A 25,010-nucleotide genomic window follows, 5' to 3' on the forward strand; every position below is an offset into this window, starting at 1 on the left:
ACTGCATGCTAGCGCCTTGGGAAGCAGCAACCTCTCCCCCATCTGGAATAAATCAGCAGTGTGGGGCCTAAAGCCCATACCTCGACTTTGAGGTGGCAGTTGACAATCCGCCAACATAGAGCCCCCCCCCTCCTGCTCACAAACCAGTCTCTGGGATGACAATGGGTACATACGCCAGATACGGGGCCTTCTTGTAGTGTTTGCACCTCCAGTGCAGTGCCCCAGTCAAGCAGCTTGGCCACCCAGCACCACCCGATCAGAATTGACACATATACACCTCTGTTGCTGATCAGGTGTGCTACTCGATGCAATATGGCTGCGTACCGCTTCAAGAAAGACACTACCATTAATGAAAAGCTGAGCAAACCCCAACAAAAAAACCTGAAAATTGGCCGTGCACTCAACCTGCTCCCTCCTCCCCAGACATAGGCCCTGACTCTGATACACTGTCATCTGAGGAACCGGTAACCCGCATGCTCCTGGAACAGCTTTTTGGGACCTTGAGAGATGATATTGAGGGCCTTGGGCATGACGTAGCGGACAACATCAAAGAGCTTAAGAAGGACTTAGGAGAGATGGGACAAAGGTTGGACACACTGGACCAGTCCCGTGACTGGCGTGAGGAGTAACTTTATGAGCGCAGATGGGAACTATTGGAGCTGAGAGACATGATTGAAGACCTATACTGCCACCTGGAAGACCTTGAAAATAGATAACACCATTACAACATCCACATTAGGGGTGTGCCGCTGCAGGCGGATGCAGGGAGACTGGAGGATTATGTGATGTGACTCTTCAGGCATGTGGCGACAGAGCTGGTGGACAAAGACATCCTGATCGAATACAAGCACAGGGCATGAAGACCGGCAAGAACTCCGGGCATGCCTCAGGACATCCTCGCATGCCTCCATTCCTATAAAGAGAAAGAACTATTAATGGCTTGTGTCCGAGACCTGCCCGTCATCACTTTTAAAGCCACAAAAGGTAACTTTTTTCAAGATCTCTTTCTGCTCACCCTCCAGCGACACAGAACACCGCATCGGACACAACCTTCCTGCGAGAGAAAGGGTTTTGATACCAATGGAGACACCCCTTCTGACTTCTTTTTGTTTGGTATAAGGAGGCACATGCAATTCGAACCCTTGAGGAGGCCTAGAACTCGCCTCGGATGACGAGACTCACCACCTTGAAACCTGGCCGTTCTCCCGCTCCACTACTAGGTCGAAAACACAGTCATGCAATATGAAGTCATCCACAGCAAAGCCCTCAGCGTCTGAAAGCAATAAAGAGCGAGCAGCATTCCTGTGACAATTGCAACACCAGCGGAGTGTGCCAGAGTCTGAAAATGATTAATACCTTACTTACAGCATCAGTCGATATTTGCAGGAGCTCACTTGCAGACATGTATTGGATCTCTGTGCCCTGGGCAGCTCAGATGACACTGTCACAGCTGGACACTAGTGCATTTCCTATGCGACGGGCTCCCACACTCCTCCACGATCTACGGCAGAAATGCCAGACTGCATGGGATATGGACACTCATTCTTTGGAAATGTTGGTTTCCGAGAGTGGGAACATTGTAGTTCTGTTGTTTTGTTTGCTTTCCCATACCCTTCTCCCGGCTGCTCTCCCCTAGCCACTGCTGTTGTACACAATGCCATCCTCCAGTCCCATCAGGGGCGTATGTGTTACTTACCCCAGGACTTGCTTAACCCTCCTAGTTTTCGGGGCCTACCGGATCACCACTTGACATGATCAAATTCTTAGCCTTAATCTCTGAGGCCTCAACTCCCCAATGAAATGGTTGGCACTTATTTCTATGTTTAAAGAAGCCAAATGTGACATATTTCTTATCCAGGACACCCATCTCCTCCAGAGGGAATGGCATTGCCTGCGTTCTCCCTGGTTCAATCACTAGTTTTTCAGAATGAGGTCTCAGAAATGGGCTGAAGTGGCAGTCCTTCTGGTTACTCATTTTCCCAGTCGTGTTATACAAACACAGGCTGAGATCACTGACCGAATGCTTACCCTCCAACTTGCTCTACAGACATACACATTTACAATAGCCACGGTATATGCCCACAATGACCACCAAGAGTCATTCTTACTAGATGCTATGGGTAGGGCACTGATGACCCCTGACAGTAACATCCTGATAGGCAGAGATTTTAATTTAGTCCCAGATACCCTTATGGATCAATCAGCTCAATGGATAGGTCAAACTGGAGCCTTTACTGTGGCAGTCCTCCAATGAATGAGGGATATGGGGCTTGAGGATGTGTGGCAAACTAAACACCCCACTGACAAGGCATATACATTTTACTCTGTGGCCTATCAGGCTCACACCCTCATATACCTTTTCTTGATGTACCCACATCTGTTCGCAGCTGTTGTGGGAGGGGATTTGGGTGTTGCTGTCATGTCTGATCAATCTCCCATATTTTAACTTTACACACTCCATGTCACCCAACACCGGCCGGCGTCTGGACTGAATTACAGACTTTTACAACACATCACAGTCACTCACCACCAAAATAGCCACTGTGATGCACACATTCTTAAATATCAATGATACCTCAGGCATTCCCATTGCCTTGCTATGGGATTCCTTTAAGGTAGTAATATGGGGCGCTTTCATTGCTATATCAGCGTGGCACAATAGAGATAGTACAGCAAAGAGACTTACACGGGATGGTCGTTTGAGCCACCTAGAGGAGGAGCATAGACATTTGGAATCTCACCAAGTGAGGCGTCATCTTACATCAGCGCTGCAGGAACTTAAAGCCTTGGACATGGATAGGGCTGAATATGCCTTATTAAACATTAAACAAAAGTTCTACTCTGGGGTAACAAAGCGGGACGTTAGCTCACCCGTAAGTCATGTATCTACGCTCTTAAGCAAAGAATAACTGAAACTGAGACACAGCAGGATCGTACAGTCTGCCAGGACTAGCAGATCGCACAGGAATTTGAGTGCTTCTACACCAACTTGTACACGGTGGAGATGCTTGATTTGGGGGATGCTACCGAATACATCGCCCCACTCCAGGTGACACAGATCCCTGATGGGGAAGCTGTGCAGATGGATAGTGATATCCAAACAGCAGTGGTATTGTCGGCAAAAGCCCAGCTGCAGCCAGGAAAGATGCCTGGTCAGGATGGCTACCATGCTGACTTCTATAAGTCGTTTACATCTAAACTTGACCCCCTCTTGGTCTGCTTAAACAATTCTTTCAGCGCTTAAGGGACGCTCACAGACACCATGAGAGACACCATTATCACAGTGATTCCCAAGCAGTGGAAGAATCTGGTGCACTTTGCCTCTTACAGCTCCATATCTTTGCTGAGCATAGATGCCAAAATATTTACAAGCATTTTAAGTCAGCCAAGCCCCCTATATGCAGGGCCAGGTCAACCCCGACCAAGTGGGCTTCATCCCTGATAGTGGCTGCAGTGATAATGCCAAATGCTTCGGCCACTTTGTAGGCAAATTCCATCAACCACACATACTAGCAATATTGTTATCGGTCGACGCTTTCAGAAATGGGTGTGGTGTAGTTATGCTGCTATGAGGGCACAGGTTTGGGTAAATGGAGTGCAGTCTCGCCCTTTTAATATCATGCAAAGCACTAGACAAGGCTGTCCCCTGTCCCCCCTTCACTTTGCTTTATATATGGGACAATTGGCGTAGAGAATACGGGATAATCCTCAAATAACTGGCATCCCGTGGGAGGTAGGGAACACAAACTGGCCATGTACACTGATTGTGTCATGATAATACTCACTCAACCCAATGGCACCTCTTCCACACCTGGTCTCAGAATTAGAGGCCCTCTGTAGGGTCTCTGGCTGTAAAGTCAATGTTTTTTTTAAAATAAACATTTTTATTGATTTTATACTTCCATCGCAGTAAGAGCAACACTAGTACAAAGATCCCCATGCACATTGCAATTCTACATTCCAGCATGAAAAGAAATGACATCTCAATACATGACTTTTCAGGCTACTGGTCTTTAAAGTCAATCTTCCGAAAACACTGATGCTGGGTCTCACCGTCCCACAAGCGGACCGTATAATATTTGGCCACCTCTTCTCCTTTCTCTGGGCTGCACACGTGGTCCCATACCTGGGTTTGCAAATTCACTCCACCTTGGAGAAAACAGCGGAGCACAATTATGGATCGCTCCTCTCCACTGCCAGGATAGACCTGCAGTCATGGACGGGGGGTTCTCTCTTTTGGATGGGAAGATTGGCAGCGGTGAAAATGACTCTCCTGCCCACAATACTATACGAAGACATTGTCGCTCCAACAACCCCACACATCCTAGGGAAGATGCAAAAATTAATAGAACAAAACCCAAGAAACTAGCTTACTTATTACAGAGGGAGGGCGGTCTGGATATACTACATCTGACACACTAGTAGTAGGTGGCACTAATTATATATATGGTTGAATGGTCACAGTCTGCGTCTCAAAGCACTGGTACATCATAGACCAAGCAATCTCAGGGATACACTTATGGAAGATGCCCTGACTCCCTAAACCACACAGACCAATGGGGGTTGATGTTTTCCCAGTGCTCCAGGCAACAGTAGGCACTTGGGACAAAGTACAAATATCAAAGAAACCATGCCCCCGCATCCACCCCCAACTCACTCGTTATAAACAGGTGGGCAACCTCTTTACCCTAGAAGGTCTATTGGAATTTGCCCAAGTCCTATCGGTCTATAACATCTCCACAAGCATAGACTGGTAATATCTAGCTATTAGATATTGGGTAACACAGACCCATATCAAACCACATGCAAGCCACCCACTGACACCTTTCAAACTGTGGCTTCTCACCCACACCACAGATAAGAAACTCCTATCAGACATCTATGCATTTCATAACATCCCCCTACACAAAGTCCCATCCTTGGCACACCAGAGATGGGAGAAAAAATGTGAATGCTCTTTTACCCCCAAGGAATGGGCAGATGTCCTCCACCGCACCGCACTTCTACCTATATAGAACCATTGCTAAGGAGACATTCATGAAAATTATGCATTATTGGTACTACACTCCAGAGAGACTGGCCAAATGGAAGCCGGGAGGGGACAATAGTTGTTGGCAGCAATGGGGTCACCCTGGGACATTAAAGCATATCCTTTGGCACTTCCCTAAACTGCATCACTATGGGTCAGAGGTCCTAGCGGATATTAATCAGATGTATGACACTGATATCCCGCACTTCCCTAGCGACATCTTATTAGGACTTCCTAATGCACTCGCCATTCCCCTGAAGTCACCAAAGGGTAGAGCCATCATCCTGGTACTTTGTGTGGCAAAACACACAATATTAACTAGTTGGGGATCAGACACTGTCCCATCAAAATTGGACTGGCTTCACAGATTGTGGGGCCTATTGGGCATGGAGTAACTAACCGCAGTGAGTTACCATAAATTTCCACAATTTGATAAGACATGGGGGCCCTGCATACGATTCCTATCCCAGGAATTTAGAGAACTGTTCTGCCCAACATACTTAGGAGTGCTCCACCTCACCCAAGGAGAACACTTTCCTAATGGAGAAGCTTTAGCCAACCCCTGACTGTCTTTTCATGATTAACGATTAGACCACATCATAACATTTGTCGCTGAGTGCTCTCGACTACACTACCCCTATAACATGTCCTGCTCCTACCCTCTTGGATCCTCTCTTGAGATTTTCCCTCACTAACTCTCTGTAGTTGTGTCTTGATCCTGGACTATTACACTCCTCGGCCAGTGGATGTAGGTGGAAAGTTCTGATTGTTTATGCTCCTTTTTGAAAACTTTAATAAAACAGAGTTAAACCTTAATGGGCAACAGTTGAAAGGGAGAGTTACGTAACCACTTGAGCTAACACTTCATGTCATTGGACTCCCATTTCAAAATGTGTCATGTTCAAACTGCAGGCCCCTTACTCCCAGTGGCCAGTATTCACTGGGCCATAAGTATGTTTAGCCTTTAGTAGTTCACAATCTATTGCACTGATCAGAAGTAGGCCACATTACACAAAATGTGGGAGCCCCAGTGGCTAAATGATGTCATAGGCCTGGATTGGTGAGTGTAGACCATGACAAGGGTAGGCAACAGGCACTACAAAAGTGTTTATGAAGAGATTGGTTTTAGTCAGCATGTGACAATACACATGTTGTATGCTAACTTATGAGCCATGCCAGTGATAGAAGTAGCAAAATTGTGTTACATCTATACAGAAAAGCAAAAAGTCACAAAACCATTATTTTTCTATCATTTCTTTTATCCATACAGGTCAAAGCCCATCAGAAGAGGACATCTGGAAGGCCATCGCCAGGAAGGTGCAGACCATGGGGATCTTCAAGCAGGACCTACAATGCTGAACACGGAAGTCAGCTGAAGGCCAACTCGACCAGTCCTCCCAACATAGGAGGTGCGTGCTCTGCACCCTGACCCCCCTATTGGCCAGAATTCTTGCAGTGTCCTATCCGGCACTTGGGTAACATGCTGGTAGGATGAGCAGAGTGCGGCCAGTCGGACTTTTGTTTGTATTCAGGCTCCCTTGAGACGGTGGGGCTAACGAGCCCATGGATACGCACCTGCGAACCATGAGTGGTACTTTACCTGAGAATACTTTTTTTTGGCAGCCTACGCAGCAACCCTACACATATACCTACTCCCTGCTGACGAGAGGCAACTACCTCGAAACACGTGTCCAGGGATGGCTAACGCGACACTTACTTTCACTGAAAACTTTGGCATAGGCGTATTCGCCGACGCTACTTCATGGACCACAATGCCCTGGGGTAACACGCTGGTAGGATGAGCAGAGTGCGGCCAGTCGGACTTTTGTTTGTATTCAGGCTCCCTTGAGCCGGTGGGGCTGACGAGCCCATGGATACGCACCTGCGCGCCATGAGTGGTACTTTACCTGAGAATACTTTTTTTTGGCAGCTTACGCAGCAACCCTACACATATACCTACTCCCTTCTGACGAGAGGGAACTACCTCGAAACACGTGTCCAGGGCTGGCTAACGCGACACTTACTTTCACTGAAAACTTTGGCATAGGCGTATTCGCCGACGCTACTTCATGGACCACAATGCCCTGGGGTAACACGCTGGTAGGATGAGCAGAGTGCGGCCAGTCGGACTTTTGTTTGTATTCAGGCTACCTTGCGCCGGTGGGGCTGACGAGCCCATAGATACGCACCTGCGCGCCATGAGTGGTACTTTACCTGAGAATACTTTTTTTTGGAAGCCTACGCAGCAACCCTACACATATACCTACTCCCTGCTGACGAGAGGCAACTACCTCGAAACACGTGTCCAGGGATGGCTAACGCGACACTTACTTTCACTGAAAACTTTGGCATAGGCGTATTCGCCGACGATACTTCATGGACCACAATGCCCTGGGGTAACACGCTGGTAGGTTGAGCAGAGTGCGGCCAGTCGGACTTTTGTTTGTATTCAGGCTCCCTTGAGCCGGTGCGGCTCACCAGCCCATGGATACGCACCTGCGCGCCATGAGTGGTACTTTACCTGAGAATACTTTTTTTTGGCAGCCTACGCAGCAACCCTACACATATACCTACTCCCTGCTGACAAGAGGCAACTACCTCGAAACACGTGTCCAGGGATGGCTAACGCGACACTTACTTTCACTGAAAACTTTGGCATAGGCGTATTCGCCGACGCTACTTCATGGACCACAATGCCCTGACGTAACACGCTGGTAGGATGAGCAGAGTGCGGCCAGTCGGACTTTTGTTTGTATTCAGGTTCCCTTGAGCCGGTGGGGCTGACGAGCCCATGGATACGCACCTGATCGCCATGAGTGGCACTTTACCTGAGAATACTTTTTTTTGGTAGCCTACGCAGCAACCCTACACATATACCTACTCCCTACTGACGAAAGGCAACTACCTCGAAACACGTGTCCCGGAATGGCTAACACGACACTTACTTTCACTGAAAACTTTGGCATAGACGTATTCGCCGACGCTACTTCATGGACCACAATGCCCTGGGGTAACACGCTGGTAGGATAAGCAGAGTGCGGCCAGTCAGACTTTTGATTGTATTCAGGCTCCCTTGAGCCGGTGGGGCTGACGAGCCCATGGATACGCACCTGCGCGCCATGAGTGGTACTTTACCTGAGAATACTTTTTTTTGGCAGCCTACGCAGCAACCCTACACATATACCTACTCCCTGCTGACGAGAGGCATCTACCTCGAAACACGTGTCCAGGGATGGCTAACACGACACTTACTTTCACTGAAAACTTTGGCATAGGCGTATTCGCCGACGCTACTTCATGGACCACAGTGCCCTGGGGTAACACGCTGGTAGGATGAGCAGAGTGCGGCCAGTCGGACTTTTGCTTCTATTCAGGCTCCCTTAAGTCGGTGGGGCTGACGAGCCCATGGATACGCACCTGATCGCCATGAGTGGCACTTTACCTGAGAATACTTTTTTTTGGTAGCCTACGCAGCAACCCTACACATATACCTACTCCCTACTGACGAAAGGCAACTACCTCGAAACACATGTCCCGGAATGGCTAACACGACACTTACTTTCACTGAAAACTTTGGCATAGACGTATTCGCCGACGCTACTTCATGGACCACAATGCCCTGGGGTAACACGCTGGTAGGATAAGCAGAGTGCGGCCAGTCAGACTTTTGATTGTATTCAGGCTCCCTTGAGCCGGTGGGGCTGACGAGCCCATGGATACGCACCTGCGCGCCATGAGTGGTACTTTACCTGAGAATACTTTTTTTTGGCAGCCTACGCAGCAACCCTACACATATACTTACTCCCTGCTGACGAGAGGCAACTACCTCGAAACACGTGTCCAGGGATGGCTAACGTGACACTTACTTTCACTGAAAACTTTGGCATAGGCGTATTCGCCGACGCTACTTCATGGACCACAATGCCCTGGGGTAACACGCTGGTAGGATGAGCAGAGTGCGGCCAGTCGGACTTTTGTTTGTATTCAGGCTCCCTTGAGCCGGTGGGGCTGACGAGCCCATGGATACGCACCTGCGTGCCATGAGTGGTACATTACCTGAGAATTCTTTTTTTTGGCAGCCTACGCAGCAACACTACACATATACCTACTTCCTGCTGACGAGAGGCAACTACCTCGAAACACGTGTCCAGGGATGGCTAACGCGACACTTACTTTCACTGAAAACTTTGGCATAGGCGTATTCGCCGACGCTACTTCATGGACCACAATGCCCTGGGGTAACACGCTGGTAGGATGAGCAGAGTGCGGCCAGTCGGACTTTTGTTTGTATTCAGGTTCCCTTGAGCCGGTGGGGCTGACGAGCCCATGGATACGCACCTGCGCGCCATGAGTGGTACTTTACCTGAGAATACTTTTTTTTGGCAGCCTACGCAGCAACCCTACACATATACCTACTCCCTGCTGATGAGAGGCAAATACCTCGAAACACGTGTCCAGGGATGGCTAACATGACACTTACTTTCACTGAAAACTTTGGCATGGGCGTATTCGCCGACGCTATTTAATGGACCACAATGCCCTGGGGTAACACGCTGGTAGGATAAGCAGAGTGCGGCCAGTCGGACTTTTGTTTGTATTCAGGCTCCCTTGAGCCGGTGGGGCTGACGAGCCCATGGATACACACCTGCGCGCCATGAGTGGTACTTTACCTGAGAATACTTTTTTTTGGCAGCCTACGCAGCAACCCTACACATATACCTACTCCCTGCTGACGAGAGGCAACTACCTCAAAACACGTGTCCAGGGATGGCTAACGCGACACTTACTTTTACTGAAAACTTTGGCATAGGCATATTCGCCGACGCTACTTCATGGACCACAATGCCCTGGGGTAACACGCTGGTAGGATGAGCAGAGTGCGGCCAGTCGGACTTTTGTTTGTATTCAGGCTCCCTTGAGCCAGTGGGGCTGACGAGCCCATGGATACGCACTTGCGCGCCATGAATGGTACTTTACCTGAGAATACTTTTTTTTGGCAGCCTAACCAGCAATCCTACACATATACCTACTCCCTGCTGATGAGAGGCAAATACCTCGAAACACGTGTCCAGGAATGGCTAACATGACACTTACTTTCACTGAAAACTTTGGCATGGGCGTATTCGCCGACGCTATTTAATGGACCACAATGCCCTCGGGTAACACGCTGGTAGGATAAGCAGAGTGCGGCCAGTCGGACTTTTGTTTGTATTCAGGCTCCCTTGAGCCGGTGGGGCTGACGAGCCCATGGATACACACCTGCGCGCCATGAGTGGTACTTTACCTGAGAATACTTTTTTTTGGCAGCCTACGCAGCAACCCTACACATATACCTACTCCCTGCTGACAAGAGGCAACTACCTCAAAACACGTGTCCAGGGATGGCTAACGCGACACTTACTTTTACTGAAAACTTTGGCATAGGCATATTCACCGACGCTACTTCATGGACCACAATGCCCTGGGGTAACACGCTGGTAGGATGAGCAGAGTGCGGCCAGTCGGACTTTTGTTTGTATTCAGGCTCCCTTGAGCCAGTGGGGCTGACGAGCCTATGGATACGCACCTGCGCGCCATGAGTGGTACTTTACCTGAGAATACTTTTTTTTGGTAGCCTACGCAGCAACCCTACCCATATACCTACTCCCTGCTGACGAGAGGCAACTACCTCGAAACACGTGTCCAGGGATGGCTAACACGACACTTACTTTCTCTGAAAACTTTGGCATGGGCGTATTCGCCGACGCTACTTCATGGACCACAATGCCCTGGGGTAACACGCTGGTAGGATGAGCAGAGTGCGGCCAGTCGGACTTTTGTTTGTATTCATGCTCCCTTGAGCCGGTGGGGCTGACGAGCCCATGGATAAGCACCTGCGCGCCATGAGTGGTACTTTACCTGAGAATACTTTTTTTTGGCAGCCTACGCAGCAATCCTACACATATACCTACTCCCTGCTGACGAGAGGCAACTACCTCGAAACACGTGTCCAGGGATGGCTAACGCGACACTTACTTTCACTGAAAACTTTGGCATAGGCGTATTCGCCGACGCTACTTCATGGACCACAATGCCCTGGGGTAACACGCTGGTAGGATGAGCAGAGTGCGGCCAGTCGGTCTTTTGTTTGTATTCAGGCTCCCTTGAGCCAGTGGGCTGACGAGCCGATGGATATGCACCTGCGCGCCATGAGTGGTACTTTACCTGAGAATACTCTTTTTTTGGCAGCCTACGCAGCAACCCTACACATATACCTACTCCCTGCTGACGAGAGGCAACTACCTCAAAACACGTGTCCAGGGATGGCTAACGCAACACTTACTTTTACTGAAAACTTTGGCATAGGCATATTCGCCGACGCTACTTCATGGACCACAATGCCCTGGGGTAACACGCTGGTAGGATGAGCAGAGTGCGGCCAGTCGGACTTTTGTTTGTATTCAGGCTCCCTTGAGCCGGTGGGGCTGACGAGCCCATGGATACGCACCTGCGCGCCATGAGTGGTACTTTACCTGAGAATACTTTTTTTTGGTAGCCTATGCAGCAACCCTACCAATATACCTATTCCCTGCTGACGAGATGCAACTACCTCGAAACACGTGTCCAGGGATGGCTAACACGACACTTACTTTCACTGAAAACTTTGGCATGGGCGTATTCGCCGACGCTACTTCATGGACCACAATGCCCTGGGGTAACACGCTGGTAGGATGAGCAGAGTGCGGCCAGTCGGACTTTTGTTTGTATTCAGGTTCCCTTGAGCCGGTGGGGCTGACGAGCCCATGGATACGCACCTGCGCGCCATGAGTGGTACTTTACAAGAGAATACTTTTTTTGGCAGCCTACGCAGCAACCCTACACATATACTACTCCCTGCTGACGAGAGGCAACTACCTCGAAACACGTGTCCATGGATGGCTAACGCGACAATTACTTTCACTGAAAACTTTGGCATAGGCGTATTCGCCGACGCTACTTCATGGACCACAATGCCCTGGGGTAACACGCTGGTAGGATGAGCAGAGTGCGGCCAGTCGGACTTTTGTTTGTATTCAGGCTCCCTTGAGCCGGTGGGGCTGACGAGCCCATGGATACGCACCTGCGCGCCATGAGTGGTACTTTACCTGAGAATACTTTTTTTTGGCAGCCTACGCAGCAACCCTACACATATACCTACTCCCTGCTGATGAGAGGCAACTACCTCGAAACACGTGTCCAGGGATGGCTAACGCGACACTTACTTTCACTGAAAACTTTGGCATAGGCGTATTCGCCGACGCTACTTCATGGACCACAATGCCCTGGGGTAACACGCTGGTAGGATGAGCAGAGTGCGGCCAGTCAGAGTTTTGTTTGTATTCAGGCTCCCTTGAGCCGGTGGGGCTGACAAGCCCATGGATACGCACCTGCGCGCCATGAGTGGTACTTTACCTGAGAATACTTTTTTTTGGCAGCCTACGCAGCAACCCTACACATATACCTACTCCCTGCTGACGAGAGGCAACTACCTCGAAACACATGTCCAGGGATGGCTAATGCGACACTTACTTTCACTGAAAACTTTGGCATAAGCGTATTCGACGAAGCTACTTCATGGACCACAATGCCCTGGGGTAACATGCTGGTAGGATGAGCAGAGTGCGGCCAGTCGGACTTTTGCTTGTATTCAGGTTCCCTTGAGCCGGTGGGGCTGACGAGCCCATGGATACGCACCTGCGCGCCATGAGTGGTAATTTACCTGAGAATACTTTTTTTTGGCAGCCTACGCAGCAACCCTACACATATACCTACTCCCTGCTGACGAGAGGCAACTACCTCGAAACACGTGTCCAGGGATGGCTAACGCGACACTTACTTTCACTGAAAACTTTGGCATAGGCGTATTCGCCGACGCTACTTCATGGACCACAATGCCCTGGGGTAACACGCTGGTAGGATGAGCAGAGTGCGGTTAGTCAGACTTTTGTTTGTATTCAGGCTCCCTTGAGCCGGTGGTGCTGACGAGCCCATGGATATGCACCTGCGCGCCATGAGTGGTACTTTACCTGAGAATACTTTTTTTTGGCAGCCTACGCAGCAACCCTACACATATACCTACTCCCTGCTGAAGAGAGGCAACTACCTCGAAACACGTGTCCAGGGATGGCTAACGCGACACTTACTTTCACCGAAAACTTTGGCATAGGCGTATTCGCCGACGCTACTTCATGGACCACAATGCCCTGGGGTAACACGCTGGTAGGATGAGCAGAGTGCGGCCAGTCGGACTTTTGTTTGTATTCAGGCTACCTTGAGCCGGTGGGGCTGACGAGCCCATAGATACGCACCTGCGCGCCATGAGTGGTACTTTACCTGAGAATACTTTTTTTTGGAAGCCTACGCAGCAACCCTACACATATACCTACTCCCTGCTGACGAGAGGCAACTACCTCGAAACACGTGTCCAGGGATGGCTAACGCGACACTTACTTTCACTGAAAACTTTGGCATAGGCGTATTTGCCGACGCTACTTCATGGACCACAATGCCCTGGGGTAACACGCTGGTAGGATGAGCAGAGTGCGGCCAGTCGGACTCCTATCCGGCACTTGATGGGCAGTTGAGAGCCCAACAGCAGCAACAAGGGGGTAAGTTCGCACCTGATTCCTGTTAGCAATCAATGGACTGTTCTAAGCAGATACATGGTTGCCAAAACTCCACAAATGCATCCTGTTGTTTGATGTCATTAGGGACAGTTGTACCAAACAGGCGAGTAGTGTTTATTGTGTCAGGTGTGATGCTCCTTCACTATTGGTGATGATGCAATGGTAGCCCTACTACATATAACATAGAATAATAGGCAGTTATGGTACAGAATATATACCAAATGTCACATTGATAAGTTAGGATCCTACACAAACAAAAGTGAGCATGTGATCCAAAATGACTAGTGACATCAGTATTAATGGCTATATTTTGTATTCAAAACATATCCAACTTGTGCTTGCACCAGAAATACTGATTCTTACATGTTCAAAGTGACAGATTAGAATGATGTCGCTTTCCTTCATAAATATGTGTGTGTAAGCTAGTCTGTTTTTTGACACATAATTGAGATAGGAATACAATGTTTGTGGAAATACAGACAGGAATGTGCACACATTGGTTACAGAGTAACACATACCCTACAGCATTTTCAGTGTCCTTTGTCATGTCCAGATGAAGAAGCAACGATTGAGATAAATGGCAACCTTGAAGGAATTATGTAAGATGGAAAGTCTTCACATATATGTAGGAGAATCCCATCAGGAAAACTTAAAATCATGCCACACTCATGACTCATTAGGCAACTGTTGGAATACATCAAGGTGTCATATGTGGCATATTATGAATTATATGTGAGTGTTAAAGTAAGAATTATATAGGAAATAGTGTATGTAAAAAACTACTGTAATGTTGAACTACAGTGAAAGGCAGCAGATTTCATGAAACAATTTCACAAAGACACAACAAACTTCATATAAATATAGGTATTTAAAAGTGAAATGTGAAAATGTTTTTTCCTGTGCACTGACGTGTATTAGAAATGCTTCAAGGGCTATGTATTTACTTATGCTGTAGAATTTTTTTGTCAATCTCCCCAAATCCTTGTTTTTTTAACAGCCCAGGCATCTAAATAGTATGTGATACATTGCTAAGCTACTTCAGTACAGAATTCATGTATCATTTTTGACCATTGACATATACGTTAGTGACTTGGAGTACGTTTTTTCATTGAGAAATGCCTAAACAAAGGTAACGTGCTTTCAGTTTATATTTATGCTAATATTGGTACAACATTGCAGTATTTGTTGATACAAATTTGTTCATAATGTACTATTTGAGAATGAACAGTATGCAGACCTTAGGGCCTTGCAAACACACAGTACAAACGTATTTTTGGTTGATATCCTTCTTGGTGACAACAAGTTCACTATTCTAAACTACAAAAAACAATCATTCAGAGGTGTGAAATAGTTCCTGGAGATACATAATTATAGATAAGAGACAAGATCATACATGATATAGGAGCTATCATGGGCAATAACATAAATGTTTTCAGATAATGTTGCATAAAAGCATGAGCTTATGCTAATGTTAAAGCAAAGATTGAGAGCCTTAAAACTGGAGAACTCTGAAAACTTGGAAACTGCGTTGTGATCAAAGGTCATGATCAGTTCTGTTTACACATATTCAATAAAACTATTTAAAATGCCACTTCAGCATCATCCGGAGCAGGCAAAGGAGACGGTGCCAACATCAACAGGGAAGCAGCTGGCCACAGTGACTCTGGTACTGAGTGACCCAGTAGCTCAGAGGGTGAGGGTAGTGGAATAGAGGCCACCAGCGAATCTATATCTTCTTCAGAGGCCTCTCCCAGTGAGCACTCCCTAGTGGTGGTGGTCCCTACTATATCTGTTACAACTGCATCCTTGTCTGCCACCCAGAGTACCATCTCTACCCTCCCTCTTGCTCACCCACAAGATGGCTAAACCTGCCCCCCTAAAAGAGGGGGAGTTTTGTTCAGTCCAAGCATCTCACCCCCTGCCCCTGCCCAAATGGCTACTCTGAGTGAAGAGGGTATTGGCCTCCTCAGGAATATCTCTGTAGGACAGACTGCACTACTGAATACCATCCAGGGGCGTGGCTGCCAATTACAATTAATGGTAGCCTACCTGAAAGGCATTCACAGTGCTATGTCTGGCCTACATAGGTATCTTAAAGGTCTAGCCTCCTCATAGACCACAGCCTCTCAACAATCCCAATCTTGTTCCCCCACATTCTGCCATGTCCCCATCCAAATTCCCTATTCCCAGGCCAGTCCCAAGCATAATCACACCTTTGCACGCACCCACTCACACAGACACAAGCAGCACACCTACACAATACCACAAGCAACACAAAACAAGAGGAACACATCCAAACACACAGACACCACCTAACCCCCAACACAAACACAGACATTGTACCTACCACCACAGACACATCCAGCACCATCAGCACTCACCCAGACACAACACCCACCACCACCATAGAAACATCCACTACTACAGCATAACCACATACACTGCACCCACCTCCACAGACACATTCACCACCCCAGTTCATCCACATCCACAGCACCCACCACCACAGACACATCCACGGCCCCCATTATAACCACATATACTTCACCCACCACCACTGACACACATCCATGCTCTCAGCATACCCCCAAACACTACACCCACCACCATAGACACATCTACCAGAACAATCGCAACCCCAGGCAACACACCGACCACCACAGTCACATCCACCACCACATTCACAGCCCCAAATACCTCACTCAGCACCTCCACATCATATAAACCCCAAAAACAGAAACACCCACATTTACCCATACAACAAACAACAAGAAAGCAAGACACACCCAAACATTCATGGCATACACCAGACCCACAGACACCTGTACCATCAACAGATATATGCACAACAGACACTTCCACTCCCTCTATCTCCCAACTCCAACACCCTCCCATCCATCATACCCATTTTACCTATAAACATCTTCTGTTTTTCCTTGCCCTGTGCTCTGCCACACCCACTCCTCACAAATGTATACCTACCTACCCCTTCCACCCCAACACATCCCTTCCACATACCAACCCACTCCTCAAAAGACTGGACACACCCCTACTAAACCACAAGGTGCCCCTAAAAAAGGCAAAGCCCCCCCAAAAGCAAGACTACCCTTCCCAAAACCACACCCCCTCCCAAACCCAACACCGCCCCTCCCAAAACCACACCCCTCCCAAGGACAACCTTCCAAAACCCGAACACCCTCCACCCAAGCAACATCTTTGAGGTGCCAGCTCTGACCTCTAGATGCCCCTTCCCGGGGAGGTTCCCCTCGCTGTACAACTGGAGGCCAATTGAGTGCCATGGCACACATGTACACAGGACTTTGTGGACACGTGTGACTTCCATTTGCATTGTTTCATACTAGTTGAGAGTTTTCTCATTATGATTAAATCATAATTTATCTTTTCACCAAGTTTGTCTTGGCATTAATTTACCTTTGCAATTGTTTGATTCTTAGCAATGTTTCAGTTTAAAATGTGTAGTACCTATTTTACTTTAGCATGACGGCAGGAACTACTACATACTTTTTAAATGTCGACTATGTTAAGTGCATACACTGATTCACATGGTATGTGGTGGTGATTTGAATTTAGGTGCTGCCATTCAACATAGTAGTGGACACTTGCACTAAAAAATAGATGTTGAGACATTATTTAAGGATATTTTACTATAAGTGTGCTTGTTTCACCCTGATTATTGATAAGTATGTACACATATGCATTTCACCTTGTAATATTATGTGCAAAGTGAAATTTTACACAATACAGGACTTGCACTACACACAGGGAAATTTTACATGGATGAATATGTACAGTGCTTCACATTTGGGACTGCCATTGATTTTCCGGGTAATCTACAAGGTGTGGGATACTGCTTGCCTACTGCAATTTTTACGCACAGTTATATTGCACTTATCACAATGATGTATGATGCATATGTTTTTATTGTGACAATTTTCACACTTTATTTCCACAGACCTCTAGGATGAGTTTCTGATTTTGTATCTGATATCCTATTTTGTGCAAATGTACTTATTTTTGAAGGCAGCTGGCACCTAATTTATGAACACAACATGGTTATACAGGTGCGATACTTTAAATTCCTTAAACCACATACACTGCACCCACCACCGCTGACACATATCCACCCCCTCAGCACATCTTCAGACACTGCACCCACCACCACAGACACATCTACCACCACAATCACAGACCCACATACCACTCCCACCACCAGACACATCCATCACCCCATCCACAGTCCCAGACACCTCACCCAGTACCTCAACAGTACACAAGACCCAAAAACAGAAACACTCATACTCCCCCATACAACAAACAACAACAAAGCAAGACACACCCAAACATTAAGGACATACACCAGACCCAAAGACGCCTGTACCATCAACAGATACAGGCACAACAGACACTTTCGCTCCACTCCCTCTTCCTCCCAACCCCAACTCCCTCCCGCCTATCCTACCCATTTTCTCTATAAAAGTCTTCTGTTTGCCCTTGCCCTGAGCCCTGGCACACCCACTCCTCACAAATGTACACCTACCCACTCAACCCATGCCTTCGACATCCCAACCCAGCCCTCAAAATACCCGACTCACCCCTACTAATCCCCAAGGAACCCCTAAAAAAGGCAAAGGCCACCACCCCAAAAGCAAGACCACCTCTCCCAAAAGCACACCCCCCCTCCCAAACCCAAGACCACAGCTCCCAAAGCCACACCCGCTCCCAAACCTAAGATCACCCATCACACAACCACAACCCCCTTCTCAAGAACACCCCTCCGAAACCCAAACATCCCCCTCCCAAGTAACATCTTTGAAGCGCCTGCTCTGCCCTCTAGATGCTCTTCCCTGGGAAAGATCCGATCCAAGTGCAATTGGAGGCAAACTGAGTGCCATGGCACTCATATACACAGGACCATGCAGACACGTATGACTGGCCTTTGCCTTGTTTCATACTAGTTCAGAGTTTTCTCATTGTGAATAAATCACAAATTTACTTTTCAACAAGTTTGTCCTGGCATTAATTTTCCTTTGCAATTGTTTGATTCCTAGCAATGTTTCAGTGTGAAATCTGTAGTACCTATTTTACTTTAGCATGGTGGCAGGAACTTATACATACTTTTTAAATGTATACTATGTTAAGGGCATACACTGGTTGACATGGTATGTGATAGTGATTTTAATTTAGGGGCTGCCATTCAACATAGTAGTGGACACTTGGATTAAAAAATAAATGTTGAGACACTATTTAAGGATAGTTTACTATAAGTGCGTTGTTTCACCTTGAGTACACATATGCATTTCACTGTGTAATATTATCTGCAAAGTGAAATTGTACACATTACAGGACTTGCAATACAAAGGGGAAATGTTACATGGCTGAATATCTACAGTGCTTCAAATTTGGGTCTGCCATTGATTTTCCAGGGAATCTATGATGTGAGGGATACAGCTTGTCTAGTGCAATTTCTACATGAGGTTACAATGTGCTTATCCCAATGATGTGCAATGCATATGTTTTTATTGGGACAGTTTTCACACTTTATTTCCACACACCTGTATGATGAGTTTCTAACTTTTTATCTGATATATTTTTTGTGCAAATATACTTTTTTTAGAAGGCAGCTGGAACCTAATTTATGAACGCAACGTGGTTTCACAGGTATGTTACTTTAAATTCCCTAAACGTCAACACTAGAAACATATGCATTGCACATTGGTGTTCTATTGCTTGTGTGAGTAATTTAATAATGCATGATTCCTGTGCATATGTGAAAAGGCAAGTGCAAGAGGTAACAGGTAATCGGGGAATTTACCTTTGGTTCTTGAAACAACAATATTGATTTGCATCGTGATCAGCCCATGACTTCATGGCAGTACAGGAAGTGGGAAGGTGAGTAAGGGTGGGTTTGTGCCTTATATGTGATCCATTCCACCAACCCAGGTGTGGAGGTTTCCCTGCCACAGTTGTGTCAGCAGGAAGGCACATCTTGATTGGCCTGTTGGAGGAACTGACGGTCCTTCCTCCAACAGCTGCTTTTGCCCATCCCGCCATCAATGTGGTTGATATTTCTTGTCAGTGATGGCGGTACTGTGGCAGTCTTTCATCTATTCAATAGCCAACATCTAAATAGGACAGGTGGACCACTAATTTGGTGGGCGGGAAGACTGCCAAAATAGTGATGCAGTACCTGATCCGCCAAGATCTAAATCAGGCCCTCCGTTATTGAGTGGATCCAGTCATTCATTAACTGACTCTGCTATTTATTGGGCCTGATGTTAAAAAGGGTGGTGACTCTTATCCCTAGATCAGGGTGACAGAGCTAAGCCATTGAAAGTAAATTTTGGGGTGGGGTGCAGGTAAATATTAGGGTTGGCTCCCACACATGCATACATAAAAATATATGAGCTGAACTCATCAAATGAAATGCACACCGTTTGGTGGAATCAGGTCTCAGTTCTTATGAGAGTGTCAGAGCTATAGGGAATCATGAAGACAAAAATACTAGAGTGCTTTTCTGCACAGTGAACATTTCCAAAATTAAGAGACTGAGAAATGGAGGAGAACGAAGAGAACATTGATATGAATGATGAGCTTGGTCAGTAGAAAGAAAGTGGAGCAGCTTTTCCTGTGTGGATGGTGTAGTGTAGGGATTAAGAGGGGGAGGAGGATCCAAGGAATGTGATTGGCTCTACAGGTTCTAACAAAGCACCTTTCCTTTCCCTAATATGCTTAAATGTGAAGTCAACACAGAAGGTGAATTATACTTCCTTAACCTCTCAATTTATGTTCATGTAGATGACCTGGGGAGTATTGATAAGAGGTGTGTGCCAGGGCATATGATCCCACTTTTCCGTTTGCTTAGACACACCTGCTGAAGGAGGCTTCTGCTACCAGGAGGAGCGAAGCAGGTGCAGAGACATCTTCGGAATTAGTAGTCTGCAGCAGTGCTTAAAAAGGCTGTGATGGACAATGTGACTTAGGTTTCCTTTGACTTGAAGTGGGTAGTATGGCATTATTGATAGGGCCAAGCAAGCAGACAGAGGCACCAGTTGTGACAGTGTCGTAAACTGGAAAAAAAGTAATGTTAGTACTCCTAAGATGAGGGGAAGATGGAAAATTTCAAATATCTCTAATTTTAAGATATCTGCCAAGTGTCCAATTAGTGCAGCTGTGGCTCAAAGCCAACTCACAGACACGGACTTCACAGGGCTAAATAAAATTCTATGCACCACGGAATGTACCAGATCTTGAGATGGATGATTGAGCAGCTACTCGTTAGGTTACGTTATGCAATCTTTATTTCGGCATTATGCCATAAAAGACAGAAAGCAAATAAAATAATTTCAAGTACAAAATCTTATAAAAAAATCCATTAAAAAATTAGATCATCATCCTTCCCCATATTCGTTAAATCATTAAGAACGTTTAAACTTAGATTCACACAATTTCACATAATGATTGTCCACATGTGTGATTGGTAATGTGTGGGGAGTTACTCTTGAATAGGCGATTAAAATTACATATCCTGTGCATATGGTAAAAAAATATATACATACTATTTTTCCAGACATTTATGATTAACTATTGGGAATAGGTACTTGGTCTTTAGTATTAGAGAGCTATACCTATTTTATTCTGACATTGTCATTCGTAGTCCGAGGTGTTGTGGTAAACTGAACCATATAAAATGGACTACTTCCTAATACATCATATTGCAAACAAATATTTTAACACTGCAACTACAATATGCTGGCTAGTGTCCATTTGGAGTACTCTCAAAGCCTCCATATGCTGGGCAAACCCCAAGTTCCTACAAATAGTTATGATCCATTTTAATCTAGCCAATCTGTACCTTGGGCAAAAGAACATAACATGTGCCTCAGTTGCAGTAGACCTACCACAGGTTGGACATAAACGATTATCCCCACTATAAGAGGTATAGGAGAATGCACATTTGTTGTTGAAAGTGCGCAAAGGTAGTGCCCCATTTCTAAACTGAAGGTGCAGCTTTCTAGAAAGATTGGGCTCCACCTTATCCATGAAGGTTTCAGTTTTGTATAAGGCCTTATGTTGTAAAGACCCATCCGCCAATGCGCACATGGATGAACTTGCTAGCAAATTGTCAAATTGTAGCTCTTCAAAACTTTCCCGTCGGTCCCTTTTTGATGTATACATGCATGTTCTCTCTGGGTTATACCATAACCTGCTTTGAACATTGAAGAAGGAATAAAAAGCCTGCAAAGACAGCTCTTGCTCTAAGTAGAGAGCTTTAGAGGAAATATGATCCTTAAATAAAACATAACTCAGCAATCTTATATGCTGTTCAATTTAACAGTAGATAAATTGGTAAAGCGAAAAAGAGAATGAAATCAAAACATTATATTTACAATACATTTTTGCTACTCTTCTTCTTTTTCGCACAAGCGCAATTCAAAAGTGAAATTTTATGCGATAAATACATTACTCAGCGGCACAAGTTGCAAGATGTATTTTTCTCCTGAAAGAACATGATTTACATACTCCCCTTTGATTACATTTGAACTCTTTGGACAGGTTGGGAAATGATCTATTCCTTTTTTTGAGGTTATAACCTTTGCACACCTTTTCTTGAAGGATTTTCAGCATTTCTTTTATAGCTCTATTTAGTCTATATACAAACGTGGTCATTGTAGAAAATATATTTCAGCTTTGTACACTGCAATGAGTTTACAATGTTTTTAACAATGTATTTATTTAGATGCTCTGTTGAGAGTATTTCGATTGAAATATAAATTCTATAAAATATTCTTTTGACGGGGGGAAAAAACGGTCCCTGACCTGATGGAGATGGGTTGAGCGGCGGAGCCCACACCTCTGCGCGGTCACCTGGCATTTGGCTCCTCCCCCTCTTTCTTCCTCGGCTCTCGGCGATCATGACGGCTCGCGCCCGCCGGCGTTTTCCGGCAAGAGGCGTTGTGCTGGGGCTCTGAACTTTGCCGATTTTGCTGATTTGTCCTCCTGGTTGACTCTCTTCGAGTCGGCTCTGCTGGCGGAGTTGGTGCTGCTGCTCGGAAAAGGACGATGTCGCTACTGCCATCGGAAATCACCCGCGACTGACTAAATTCAAACCCTTCGATACCAGAAGAGCGCAGAGCAGGTGAGCAAGTTGCTCTGGGCTGAAAGGCATAGTTGGTGTATAGGTGGTCGGGAATTGGCACCCTGATTTGGTTCCGGCTGGAAAAAAGTGAAGGAGGTGAAGGAGGCGAGGTGAAAAACAGATTTAATAGACTGCAGAACCATTTGGTGAACTTTGCTTGAGTCATGGGCAAACTAGTAAATGCACGCATTAATACAAAAGCAAAAACTCGCCGCCAGCTGCCTATGGTGATAAAGAACGCGAGCAAGGCAATTGATAAGGAGTCCCTAGAGAGCTCAGACGAGTTAGAAGGACCCTCTACGGCACCAATAGGGCAATTCAGTACAGTTGAGAGTTCGGTGCGGGGTGGAACAAAGAAGCTCAGCACTAGTTTGGTTGGTTTTCAACCGGCTCAACCACCTGAATCACTGTCTCCCACTGAGTGTGACTTTGGTAATGAAGCTAAAATCGAGACCAAATTGGCTGATGGTTTGAAGGGTGGTAAGCAGTTCCCCCTGTTTGAGAAGAAATCCAGTATGATCTTGTTAAATAGTTTGTCTTGCGTAGAGGGACCTCAAACTGCGACTTCTTCAGCAGATATCCAGTCCTCAGAAACAGTGTCCAAGTCTGAGTCTGCACCTAGTTCTATTTTAGTACCGCCTCGATTTCTTTATCAAGATGAGCATTCATCCCGGCTGATCGCACAAAAGCAGGATGATCTAACATTGATAGCTGAAATAGCATCACAAAACTCTACTCGAATTGCCTCTTCGACCGCTATGGATCTTAATACTGCCCAATTAATATCAACGAAGCCTTCTTCATTATCATCAACCATAGACACTCCTTCCATAAGGTCAGCCGACCCCTTCAGCCCTGTCTTAGACATGAATACGGAGTCCATAGGTGAAATTCAGATGTCAGTTAAAGACATGTTGAATTTAATTTTGGATGAAGTTCGGGAAATAAAAAGATTCCAAAAAGCTGAATTAGCCTCAATACATCAGCGACTGGAGAAGATAGAGGACTTAGTTTCAAGCTTTCCACTCCGTCTTCAAGAAGCTGTGATGCGAATCTCTACCTTGGAAGATCAAATGATGGCAGTTAAAAAAGATGTCAAAACAATCGATAGAAGCAGACGTGCTTTGGAAATAAAACTCGATGATTTGGAAAATTTCACTAGAAGATCGAACCTGCGTATTGTAGGAGTCCCGGAGGGGGTAGAGGGATCCAATACAGTGCACTGGGCGACCTCCTTTTTAAAACAGAAAGTGATACCAGAATATGAGGGGAATCTAACAATAACTAGAGCACATTGTGTGCCTGCCCAGCCTTTTCCCCACTCTACTCTACCTCGCACATTCCTGTTAAATTTCTCAGATAGTCGGATAAAGGAAGCTATTTTGTCTAAGGCATATCAGTTAAGACAATTTGCTGTGAATGAGACAACTAAATGCCGGATTTTCTCCGATATGTCGGCAACTGCCGCACGTAGGGGGAAGGAGTTCGTGAAAATGCTTCACCTGTTTAAAGCTAACGGTGCCCAGGCCATGATTGCTCAACAATCTAAACTCAAAGTTCTGGCACAGGGCAAGCAGTATATGCTGTCAGACCTGGATGAAGCACAAGATTTACTGAAGGAAATCACTCAGGGGCAATATGGGTGAAAAGTGATGGCTGGGGAAAAAAAATCTTTTTTTTCCCTTGAGGGGGAGGAGGAGTCCAGGACCTAAGGGGTGTAATACCAGGACACCCAAGGTTTTGGGGGTTAGATCTGTGGCCGGTGTGGGGGAGGGAAGTAGGGCAGCAGGTGGGGGGGTGAGAGTCACGTGGGTGGGGGATAGGGGTGATGGCGGTGCACAGGGTGGGGGAGCAGGGTGGAAAAAGTAAAAAAAAAATGAAGTCTTTAGTGCTATGTTTATTAAATATTTTGCTTCGGATAGGTGGTTCTCTGTTTACAAAAGATAAATAGAGAGATATTTGCGGAAAATATGTAATCTATTTTAAATGCTGAGGGGTGAGTGTTTGAAAATTATTTCTTTCAATGTTAATGGCTTAAATAATAAAAAGAAATTGTGGGCCATAGAAATGTGGATCAAGTCTGAAAATCCTTCGGTAATATTGTTGCAGGAGACTCATATCTCATCTTTAAAATTAGATCAATTTTTAATGTTTAAAACATGGGCCTCATATCGTGGTT

The sequence above is a fragment of the Triturus cristatus genome, chromosome 6 (assembly GCF_964204655.1).
Source record: "Triturus cristatus chromosome 6, aTriCri1.1, whole genome shotgun sequence".
Lineage (NCBI taxonomy): Eukaryota > Metazoa > Chordata > Amphibia > Caudata > Salamandridae > Triturus > Triturus cristatus.